We start from the raw sequence: 13,281 nt of genomic DNA, 5'->3' as shown, positions 1-13,281 counted from the left end.
ATATAGTGGTCAATATCTCAACATATAATGTAAAGACGGCCCTATGCATATTTTGTTAATAAATTGTTTAAGAGAAATTATAATTTTATTTATTTTTATTCAATTATTATTTTATTATGATTCTAACAACTATTTTAACAAAACTGCAATAAACATGATTTTAAATTATAATATATACAGTTCGAATTATAACCGCCAACGTTTCACTCATCAGAATGTATTAGATTGTCATCAAATTTTGATAGGATTCAATATCATTGGTGTTATGAACATAATACTTCTACAAAAGCAATTCATTTGACTTCATTTGCCAAATTTTGTGTGCAAAATTAATTGTTATTCTTCTGCTCGGAAATCATAGTCGTCAGATAGCATTCAAATGACTCCAACTTTCGAGGTCAGCCGATGCAATTCAATAGCATTGCTTTGTTCCCAATCTTCAATCGCTGGAGAGAATTAAATTGTCTCAATTTTCGCGTTTGCCTTGCGGTATTAAACACTATTAAGTGGACTTCAATGTTAATCGTTCAAATCACAATCGCAATGACGAATCCTTCCGTCTCTGGATAAAGAACACCCTTTCTTATCCAAATATTAGATGCCTCACTATCCACTTCATTTTGATCTAACGTTTTGGGGTGCTCGCCATGGATAGCTTTCTGCCTCCATTGTATTTCTAATTCCTCACCGTTTATTGACATCTACAACGCCTCTACCCCCTGTATTATCATTATTAAATTTATTCTTTTTATTGTGCAGTCCGAGTGTTACTTCGACTTTCTGTGGAAAACTATTACATTAACCCGGAAAGGTCCCCATAGGGTCGTTAGTGCTCTGACACTTAATATTGAAATTTACGAAGTTCATTCTTCTTGAGTTTTGATTTTTTTTTCAATGGTTTAAAATTGGTAAAAAATCATTTAACAAGTAAAATTATCTTACCACAAGACACTTTAGGGAATCCCCAACAAAATTTCACGCAAAATTATTAAAAAGCTTCTACGCCATACAAAATTACGGCTAGCGTCTTCAACGACACCAGGAGGACCTCAGCGTTATACCAATGTAAGAAGACCTTTGAGGGTTAAATTCCTTAAATAAAATAATAAAATAGCTACTTTCATAATTAATAACGGGAAGAAAGAATTGTACTGCCGTGTTGTCTTTTCTAAATAAAATTTATTTGAAAAGAAGCAACACAGTTTTGTAATTATAATTGAATACTATTAATGTTCTTTATTAGAACACAGATAAAGATTTATGAAAGTGTTAATATGTTTTTTATTCGTGAAATTCTATTAATATACATAAAAATATATTTTTTTTATCGAAGATCATAGAATAATATATTGAAACACATTAACAGCACGTGCACTGAGTTCTAAATAACTAAGTATTATCTCTATCATTAAAATATGTTACAGATATTTAAAGAGAAGTTTACGATACGGACACACGTCGTCATCGCAACGTCGTGAACATGTCGTAAGACCGTTCTCCAATATTTTGCCTCGTGGAAAGTTCTATAAAAATATTTAAATTTATAATTTGACGTATTCGAAAGACATTTTGGGGAATTTTTCGATATTTTAAATTTATTTCAACACATTTATAATAATTTGGCTAAGAACTAACTTGAAAAAAGTAAGAAAGGAAAAGAAAAATTTTTAAATTGTAAGTACCGATTAATAATGGAGTTTTGACGTAACACAATTTTTACATTTTTCCTCCAATATTTTATATACTTTGCCGCACTTAGGTTAGTTTTAACTCAAGTTATTTTGAAGGTCAAGAAAAATTCGTAAAATATCGAAAAATACCCTTAATTTCGTTCGGATTCCTGGCTTTCTAAATTTATTTAGTTCAATTATCATCTAAACATTGTCGACTGATTAGCTATTAACTTTTTTTTCAGCACGTATAAATAAAGTTCGAAAGGTTATCTCGCAATCTCAATATTTAAAGTTATAATTTGAACGTATGGTGTAGCTTTTTTAGTCCTAATAAGGACAGAATGTTTTATTTTCCACAGGAATCCGAACGAAATTATGAGGCACTTTTCGATTTTTTTAAATTATTTCTACACATTTAAAATAATTTGGCTAAAGCCTACGCTGAAAAAAGTAATAAAGTAAAATTAAAATCAAAAAACCAATTTTATCAATCAGTCGCATAAGTGACAATTTATGTTAATATAAACTTAAAGCTCGAATTGTACAACAAATTTTTATCTTCTTTAAAGTCTAATGATTTTTTCTTAAAAATAACTATTTCCAGTGCAAATCATTAAAATAACCTAAAGTTGTGACAAAATGTTCAATCTTCTTTAAAAAATTAATCTAAAAAATTGAAAATAGCAATTTCTGAGGAAAAACACTGACTTAATCCAAACTTTCATGGAAACGCAATGAAATTCTAATATCGTACGTTATTTATTATTATTTATGATGTTAAACAAATAATTATTCTATTCTAGCTTTAATAAATAAGTTCGTATATTTATGTATCTAACACTCATGATGGTATAAATGATAAATCATGATTCATGGGTAAAAAATTGGACACAAAAAGATTTAATTTATTGCTTGAAGATTTGAATCTTGCCACCTTAAGCCGTGGATCAGCCGTAGTGCGCCATGGAGCGCACCCAGTGGGGACACAATTTGGCGACGTGTTTACGACATCGTTATGACATCTTGACGACAACTTTACGACATCCTATGTCCATGTCGTTAAGTCGTCTTTACGATATTGTAAATATGTCGTATGATCTGACGATGTCTTTACGATATCGTAAAGACACTGTAACGACATGGACACAGGATGCCATAAAGTTGTCTTAAAGATGTCCTAACGATGTCGTAAAGGCGTCGCCGAATTTTGCGCCAACTGAGCAGCGATTTTCCTTTCTCGCAATTGAAATGCACGGTCGAGTGTTTAAGACAGGATCCGAGGCAGCGAGAAGCATACTTACCTGGCATAGGGGCTACCGTGATCAAGAAGGCGGTTCCTCCAGGGCGAGGCTATTTCATTGCACTACAGACGAGAGCTGAACCTTACGAATATCCTACATTTTTTACAATGCAGCATGCCAAAGTTCTACAATTGTTCTAGAAATATTACAGATCGGTTGTCAAAGCGTTCTAGATCTGTTACAAATTTGTTTTGCAAAATTTGTAATTGAGTTATCGAATTTTTCCAGAAATGTTACAGATCGGTTTTCACCGCGTCCTAGATCTGTTACAGAATTGTTACATAACACTGGTAACCGAGTTCTAGAATTGTTATAGAAATATTACAGATCGTATGTTACAGCGTTCTAGAACTGTTACAGAATTGTTCTAGCGTATGGGGGATGACATAGTTACTCGCATATTCGTAACCTGTAACTAACATGTTCTAGAACACGTTCTTTTGTGTTCTAGAACAGTTACAAATCTGTTCTGTAACCATGTAAAAGTAAAGATTATTCTATTATTTTGAATGCGCGATTGTTCCATCTGTCTAAAATGTCATTATAAGAATATGATATCTCAGAAACTAATTTATTTCTATTTCCAGAGCGGCCGCCGCATAGGTTCCTACTCCCGAAAAGAGAACGTGTTTTCAATATATTCAATTTCTTGTAATAGTAGATACAGATAACCTCACACAGATGTCTTCTATTGCCGAAAAGTGTTCATATTTTTAGATTATTAAATTCCTTCTAATAAGGTAACAAAATATGTGTAATAAATTGTTTGAATTCCTTCATGTGGAATATAAGTTTTGAAAATTTAATTTTAATTAATTCGAGTCCGCCTCTCTAGAGTTAAAATTATTTGAATTCACACATTTAAATATATTTCTCTGATGCATTTTTAAGACGTTTAAATAAGGTATAAAAATATAAATAAATATAAATTTGAATATTTTTCGAATTTTTAAGTTATATAAAGATTTAATAATGAAAAATAGGTTAAATAAATGCTTTCGTTAAATTTTATTAAGTAACTTTTGTAACTGTTAACTTTTTCTGTCACCGTTGGGGGATTTTCATACGGAGGAAAAATCGCGTATTCATAGAAATACAAATTCTTAATTTTTCTGAATTCAAGGCTTATTACCAGGGAATATCCAATTCTGCACTAGATCCTACGTTAAAATTTGCATTAGAAACTCACGGAGTAATCGCAATACTTTTTCTTGTAGCGTTAAAAACTTTAAAAAATAAAATATCTGTCTTTTACATGGGCCGAAGGCGCCTTCAAGTGCATCTTCTTTTAGTAGCAGTTAATAAGCGTTCCGTCGGTAACTTTAAGAATTTTTTCTGGATGCTAGCGCCACGCAGTGGAAACCGCAGGCAACAACGCTGCGATGAAAGTTAGAGAGAAGTTTATTTTTAAACTTCGCGCGCAACATACTACTTGAGCTATTATGGATGTGCTTGAAGTCACCTTCAGCAGAAGTTAATGACATTTTATGACATTTTTACCGCTGCAAAAAAAAAAGTATTGCGATTACTCCGTGAATTTCTAATCGAAAATTTAACGTAGAATCCGAATTTCAACAGTTTAAAAATTGATCTTGCTGTTTTTTTGAGTTTTTTAAAAAGGGTCCGAATGGCGACCCAATTGAGTCTTTGCGGGTACTTTGTAGAGGCTCCATTCGGTTCTTTTGGCCCGCCAGGGTTCACATTGATATGTACCACATTTTCAGTAATTTTTAAATATAATTTTCACTTCAATTACAAAAAATCAATTCGAAACATTAAAATATCATGATATACTGTAAATATACATCAAGGATATTCGAAATAAATTATGATTAGGATGTGCGCCAAAAAATAAGAAATATTTGCTCATGTGTAAAATCTCGCTTTCGCATAGTTGAAAACTTTCCGATCGTGGCGTGCCAACCGAACTTATTAGAAACTTCCGCTTCTATACATCTTTTTTAATTTTTACATTTTTTCCTTTATTCACAAACTATTAATTGTTCAAACATTATTTATTTACATTGGATTCCCGTTCACATCGGTTGCCATATTTTTTTTAAAGTGCGGTTGGCACGCCACGCTCGGGAAGTACTTCTAGCAACAGAAAAGTCTTCATTTCCAGTTTCCCTAGTTTGGTCTCCTTATGCCCAATCTCCATGGATACTTACGTCAAAGATGTTATAAGCCTAGACAAAGATATTATAACATAGATGCGGCAAGTGGCGACGGAGTGGGGAGAAAATATATATAGGTACTACTTTCGTCGGGTGTGTGGCTGCTGCCCTCTTCGTACTACCTTGCTCCTTCTTTCTCTGCAGGTAAGATCGTTGCTGTAGGGGTAGGATGTTAAATCTATATTAACCGTTGTTCATCACAGCAAATCCCTGTCTTAGCAAAGATTTCTCTAAACACCGATAAAGTAGAAGCCGGGATTCTGATATGATTTACAAAATAACAAATTACTATAAAATTATAATGCTTTTGCAATTCTAATCCTTATTGTATTTGTGAAATTAGTAGCAATATTAAAGTTTCGCCACATAAATTAATTGTAATGCTAATTTTGCAATTAAGTAAATATTTATTTTTTGAATTGTTATTACACAAAACCGTTCTATTAAGTTTATATAATATAAATGTTTATTTGAAATGTATAGAGAAACATGTATTACATTTTCAATTCCTTGCGGCAACTTTTTATGGAATAATCTGATACAATCTAATCAATATTGATCCTAGATTAGAAGTAAACTGCACTAATCGATTCTATGTACAAAATAACTACATAAACTTGTACTAAATTTTTACTATTATTCGAAACTTTTTCTTTTCTCTAAATATGTATAACTTGTAAGGTTTTAGTATTTAAATAAAAATTCTGCTATTATTTCGCAAGGATAAAAATCAAATAATTTCAGAATTTATTAAATTGATCTCTTAAATGTGGAACGCTTGCAAAGTTAAAATAAATCGAATTTAACCGATAAAGATTATATAATTTTAAATTAAAAGCCTTCAATGATAAATTATTTTTAATTAAAATCTTGAAAATTAGATCATTTTATTTTAAATTGGAATTCAGAATTTTACATAGAAAACGTTCTAATAGAAACAATTTTAAGGTAAAAAATAAAAAAAAATACTTCGAACTTGTAATTATAATTACAATTCTGATGCATGAAATAAATCTTCACTCATTAAAATATGAAATAATTTTTACATCCTCATCATTTATGTTTGAGAAAGTATTATAATAGGACAAAATGTTACAAATGCACATTTTTGGCAAAACAACAGGATATACGGAAAAAGTTGTATGGGTGAATTACAGCTTTTCAAAAGTCCTCAGAACTTTTGTTGAACACTTTTTGATAGAATGGGTTACTTTCGTTTCATTTAACTAAAATACTATTTTAAATCATTCAATTTTTGAACCCAACAACGCAAGATACGAGATAAAGTCTTAGGGGGCAATTTCAGTGTTTAAACATTCCTGCAAAATTGCGTTAAACCATTTTTCGATAGAAGTCGTCGTTTTTAATTTATTTGTCGAAATAAATATGCTTGGCAAACATATAAAATGCCAATTTTACGCTAAAAGACGCGAAATACGTTAAAAGTCTAAAGAAAATATACATTTAAAAATCTGTCGAAAATCGTGCTCGAAGCTGCTAAAGTTTACATTAAGCATTCCGAAAGCAAATAATAAATATCCGAGCGTAAAGTTCGGGGTAACCCATTAGTGATACTAGTTCGCCATAGACGCGTTATCGGCTGCGTTCGGCGTCGAACGGAATACTCTGTCTCTTTCTTTCACAGTAAAACGCGCAGATAGAAAGAGACGGAGTGATGCGTTACTCGTCCATGTAGAACTGGCGTGCTCAAGCTCGCGAGCCGCGCGCCATTAGATTGCCAACGAGGCAGGCGGATTTTTAAAGAAAGAAGAATTTATTTAGAAGCATTTAAGGAAGAAGCATTAAACGTTGAGATAAAGTAATTATAATTCGAAAGCACATTTTCTATGTTCACTTTTTCTCCCTACCATTAAAAAAATACAATCGCAAAAAAAAACAAAAAGTAATTCAAGTAAAAATGCTGGGGGTTCTCTCAGTATGCAAGAAAATGCAGATTGGCAAGGATTTAATGAAAACTCAATCATTTCTTATATGTAACCCCTACCGATCTTCATATGTTTGCAGTCCAATACTACACGCATTATTTTTAACTGGACCACTTTGCCCTTTGTTTTTTTCTGTAATGATGGATTAATTTATTATTAGGTTAATTACTCCCAATAAAAATTTTGTTCAAATTATTATAATGAGCTCGTTTCCATGTCACCCAGGAGGTATAGCTACGACTCGTTTTTTTTCAGTGGTTCCCCATATATTCCATTCACAGGCCTATCCACCCTAACATTCAGAAAATAAAACGGCAGGTTAATTTCTTATTAAGTGTAGACCTAATATGAATTTTATATTCTCTTTATTCAAATTTATGTTTCTTTTTTTACATTCTCATCCTAATCAGAAGGTATTGGTTTTATGTAAAATTTCACTTTTTCGGTTTTCATACAATTTACACGTAGTCTGTAGTTTATATCATGTAGGTATGATAACTTTCGGAAGATTGATCAGATTGTATTTTGCTTTGGCACACATTTTTAAGGGCTGAAAAGAAAGAACGAGTTCGTAAATCAGGTATTTTTGATGAAAATTCAAAAAGTGAGCGCAATTTCAAAATATTTACACACTATTTTTTCAATATTTGAAAATTCGATGTACGCCTATTTATAGTACTTGGAAAATCGAACAATTTATCCTAATGACTGTTTCAATAAAAATAAAATGTTCAGAGTTATAGCATTTTCTAAATTCAAAAAAGTGAACCTAAAGGAACATTTTCAGCCAAACAACGCATCGTATAAAAAAAATTCAAGAGCAGAAAAACGTTGATTTTTGAAAGTCTGGCAAGATTGTCATGACAACTTTTTGAATTTTGTTGAAAAGTAGAAAATTTAAATTTTGATCATATAAAAAATAATGCAAAATCCAAAATTCCATTTTTTGTTCTACCTATGCAAGATACAAAAAAAGTAATTAACTGAAATTACGTGCCCTGGAAAGATCTACAAATTCGTCATTAATCACTTTTCAACAGGATGCGTAGTTTTTTTATAGTCAAAATAAAAAAAAACTACTTTGAAAATAAAAAATTAAAGTTTAGGACAAACGACACAAGCTATGAAAAAAATAAATAGACAAAAGTTGCCATTCTAAAAAATATTGAAAACTCATTCAAATTTGTCATGGATATTTTTTTAATAGGACACATAGTTTTTGTTTTAATCGTAAAAAATAATATTCAAAATTTAAAAATTCAATTTTTCGAGAAACAAATCAAGGTACCAATTAAAATTAACAGACTAAAGTTTTTACCACAAGAAGATCTATAAATTTGTTATTAATCGTTTTTCGATAGGACGAGGCGATTCTATTTTAATCGTAAAAAATAAGATACAAAGTTGAAAAAATTTTTTTTTGGGAAAAACGACACACAAGAGACAAACAAAATTAAAAGACAAAAGTTTTTTCAACATTACCTACCTACAAGTTTGTTATAAACTCGGGTTATAACATATATTAAAAGTAAGAAAACGGAACTTTTGGAAAAAAAACAAGATACCAAACATTTTATTTAACAACATTTTTCGCCTAAATTACATCTACATTGAATATTAACAAATTAGATTTATAGAAAAATGACACCAGTTGCAGTAAACTGTTTAATAATAAGTTTTATTTTAATGGAATGCGCTTCATTTAATGATAGAAATAAGACAATAAAAATACTTTTGTTGCAATACTAATACATATAATGAATGGTAATAATGTAAATTTATTGAAATGATCAACATCGCTAAGGATGACTAAGAATAAAATTGAAGGCAAAATAAGAAAACAATATTAAAATAATCATCAAAAAAGAGATTTGTACTTTATTTTTCAATATCTGCATAAACAACCCCAGGCAGAGGTACAGAAATAAATATAATATACATTTCATATAATAGAATTCAACATAATGTAGAAAAGTTCGCATTTTTAACGACATAAAATGCGAGCGTGAGGTACATGATGAAAATGTGTTCGTTAAAGACGTAGAAGCTTTAACACAAGAGAATTCACAATCACCAAATTAAAGTTCTTGATGGTTTTGGTTTGATTTGAAACTTACTCGAACTGCTTCTAAAGAATTATTTATAACGACACTTCATCTATTCGTGCTGCATAATCCTAAGTGTTCGCCTTTCCTCGAGTGCCTTTGTTCTTCTTCTTCCACTTCTTTGGCAGGTCTCTTTTGACTTTTTGCCTGATGGTCACGTTTCTTGGCAGTCTCTCTTTTTTTAGCGGCTTTGACTTGTCTCTTCTTACTTTTATATTTTTTTCCTGCTCTATCCTCTAAGGTACAATTTCTGTGGGTTTTTTCAGTGAATAATGTATATGTTGCAAATTCCCGGTGATCCTGACAAGGTCCTTTCGAATACCATTCTGGATCCACTTCATGCATTTCGCGTTTAGCATCCTCTATTAATGATTTTCTTAATCCATTAGACGTGAGAAGCTTCATAATCTGCTTCATATTCTCGGTACTCTATGTATTGATCATTGATATCTCTTTCCGCATTTGGAGATTTCTGCATATCTTCCAAGCATCGATCACATTTGAATTTCTCCATAGTTTTGAACGCTGTATAGCCTGCAAAACATATCGCTGACAACCCCTCTAGTTTTCCGCTGATTTCCTGAAATGGTGATGATTCTTGGACCTTGGACCTGTCATCTTCGACTGACTTCACGTTTCCTGTTCCATAGAACTCTACGACACCTTGTGCAGCTGTCTCTTCCGGCACTTCCATATCTTTTAATTCCTCTTGCATTTCTCCTGGAGTTAATGCTGGGAAATAATTTCCATTTTCTGGACAGGTATTCTCTTTCTTTGAACATACGACGTTCTTAACAGCAACCAAATGACGTGTTGTCAGTCGGACCATTCGGCATGTGGGATTTGGATTAAATCCATTTCGTCCGCGTACTCTAGAAAAAAATTGCTCTACTGAATCTGTATTGCATATCCTTGTACACAATTGAAATTCAGGACCAAGTGCAATCATACTTTTGGAAAGTTTCAAAAGTCCCTTCACTGTCATAAGAAGTGCATTAAAACCGGATAAGCTTATCAAATTTTTTCGTTCTTACTTGTGCTCCACACTCGGATGGTTGATCCCCACTATAAAAAGTTTTCCAAACTTGCAAAACATTTTGTATTTTTTGTAGAAAGGGGCCTTTTCAGTATATTTGCATCATAAACGTTGCTACTGTTGCATACATCCACAACGTCATTCATGCTGTCCGTGAACCAGATCGTTTTCTTGATCGTCCGTGTGACAACTTTTTCTGTTACGAATGCAGCTTCCATGGCACATGAAAGTTTATGACTCACAAGTTCAAAGGCCATCCTGACGTTGGAAGTTATTAGGCTGCATGTGAGTCTCGCTTAAATGACCTTGTATCTTTGTCATGCGCTAATTAAATTTTTGGCTGCGTGACAAAAATCGTGCGTGGTCAGGATTCTTGTATTCTTGTTACAAAAGAACGGATTCTCTATAATGACGCCAAGCTGTGTATAGGCTGATCTATTTGGCCCTCCCTAATCACATACAATCATTTGCACATCCGCGCCACATTCTGTGGCTTCATCGATGCACATTCTGATCAGAGTTACAAAATCTTTTGCGCTAACACTACTCTTCGATAATGCGTAGAAAACAAGTGCCCGCCATGGAATAAAAGTGTCCAAACTATTCAAAGTTATAGGGAACACTTTATTTGCTCGTTTTGCAGTCCTACCGAGTGATCCAAGATCTTCAAATCCTTCGATGATATCTTTCGAAGAATCGTAGTTCAAAAATCCGTTGACATTAAACCCCTCTTCATTTCTATTTTTACGCTTTTCATCTTCGAGCTCCTGCTGCATTCTTTGCATTGCTGCTTGCTATGATTCTATTACATCACGCATTTTTGCAATTAAAATATTTTTATCTTTAATCTCTTTTTCATAAGTTTGAAATCTCTGGTCCAACAAGTTTTGATCACCAATACTTCTATGATTTTTTTTTCGCCGCACTGTCACTATTAATATATCCACTTGTTTCACTTTCTTTCAACACACGAACACAATTATTTTCTTTATTTTTATTTTTGTTTTTCATTGAACTATCACTCGCATTTGTATCCTGGATATCCTCCAGAAATGGTAAATTAATTTTACATAATTAAATATGTGACACAGGAAGGAAATCGTTTACCTCGTATTTCCGCGCAGCTTTCCCGTCAAAATACAACAAAAAGTGATCTTGATCATGGTGAATGGGAATTGCACAACGTACAAGCTTTTCATTTTTATATGTTGAGAATGCCTCACCTCTAAAATGAATTTGACACAACCTCGAGTTGTTCGTACGTCTCCCTTCCGTAATTCCTAGAAAATTAAACAAAAAATTTATTTTGTAAATCCTTGAAGCCAATATTACTGATATCATTTTTTTTAAAGTTGCCACCTAGCGAGAAATCCAGAAGTACGAGACGAGACGGGACGAGACATACTTTCAGTCTCGGTATTTTTCTTCGAGAAATGTTTAGATATATCTTAAAAACCTCAGGAATTCTTTGAAACATTTGTGAAACCTTTATCGAATCTGTTGTATTAATTTGAAAACATGAAAATCTTTTAAATTTATTTGCAATCCTTTAAATAGTTTGGAATCTTTGTGAATTTATTTTTTTTAAATTGCAAATCTTTGAAACATTTGTAAATTTTTTAAAAATATCTTGTAAACAAATTTGCAATAATTTAAAATATTTAATATATATATATGTTTTAAAAATTTGTCATAAGGACAACCGCAGGATTTCAACGGGAGCGGGTGATAATCTGCACAATTACACCCGCTCCCAGCGAAAACGCGGTAAAATTTCAGCCACAAACTCGTCTCACGACCATGAGACAGGTGGTTACAGTCTGTACAGGAATCAATACGACGATCCAGCAAAAGCCTCGTACACCCTAAGAACACGGAGCGACCCAACGAAAACCGCCTTCTGCATTTTTCCCGCAAGTGTTCTAACATATTGTTGACAAGCAGGGATGCTTTTTAGGCCATTAGAAAGTAAAAGCTTGGCACCTCCAAGAGCGCCGATGATAAGGACGATTAGTTTAACAGAATATTCCGGGTACAATAATTGCAATTCCCGTATAAGGTCTCGATACCTCTCTTTCTTTTCATTCTCCTTGGTTATGATGTTTTTGTCAGCTGGTGCCGAAAATTCGATACCGAACATGGTTCGCTTCTCGAAGTCAAGAAGAACCATGTCAGGCCTCAAGTGAGCAACAGAATCAATTGTCGAGAATATAAAGTTCCAGTATATGCGGCACTTCCCATTCTCGACAATTGACTCAAATTCCCTAGGAGCATTTAGAGCAGCGATATTAAGGTTAATGCCGTAGGAGTGACACAGATGGTAATAAAGCACTCTTAGTGCCGCATTGTGCCTTTGAATGAAGATCGTTCCCGCGTGAGTTGGATAACTAGATAGTATGTGAGCAAAATGCTCGGGGTTGTGCATGGCACGCCCTATAGCTATCATCGGGAATGTCTTGGCTCAAAATGTGGCGGCGGTATGTTAAGGTGAAAATGACACCGTCTTAGCATGCAAAACTGAAACCCTCCGTACAAGATTTCAATCCGGGCGATTTAAGGAAAGCAAACGTTAGCTCACAAGAGATTGACTGATCCTTCACATTTCTGTGGAAGATACCGTGCATCCTCTTATCGAGGAGCTGTTCACGAAAGTTTTTCTCTTGTGCTTTCTTAATCCGGGCTTTCAGGAGTGAATACTCGAGATAGATAAGATAGATGCATTTTGCTCACCCCTAATACTGAAGTCAAGTCCGAGTGTTTCAGCAGCCTCCTTCACTCCTTTGCCCACTTCTTCGTGCTTCCTGACCATTTTAAGAAGAGGATCTCTTCCAGTTGCAACTCTATATGCTGTACCCAGAATAATCCTGTTGTGAAGACATTCAAGACTCAATATTCTGCGACCCCCTTGACGGCGTGAGATGTACAGTCGCGGAACTGTCCATGGTCCATGGAACTACTCCAAATGAATAGAGTAGTACCGGGACGGCAAGCATGTTCGTTGCAGATACTTTGTTCCTCGCCGACAGTTCGGAAGACCAAATCT

At 33.3% G+C, this 13,281-nt stretch overlaps 1 pseudogene; it reads left to right on the top strand.

Annotated features, from left to right (window-relative positions):
- Positions 1–2,966: 2,966 nt before the first annotated feature.
- Positions 2,967–3,092, top strand: LOC117182386 (annotated as a pseudogene).
- The last annotated feature ends 10,189 nt before the right edge of the window (positions 3,093–13,281 follow it).

The sequence above is a fragment of the Belonocnema kinseyi genome, chromosome 10 (genome assembly GCF_010883055.1).
Source record: "Belonocnema kinseyi isolate 2016_QV_RU_SX_M_011 chromosome 10, B_treatae_v1, whole genome shotgun sequence".
NCBI classification, from domain to species: domain Eukaryota; kingdom Metazoa; phylum Arthropoda; class Insecta; order Hymenoptera; family Cynipidae; genus Belonocnema; species Belonocnema kinseyi.
This window is presented reverse-complemented; position numbering and strand designations above follow the sequence as displayed.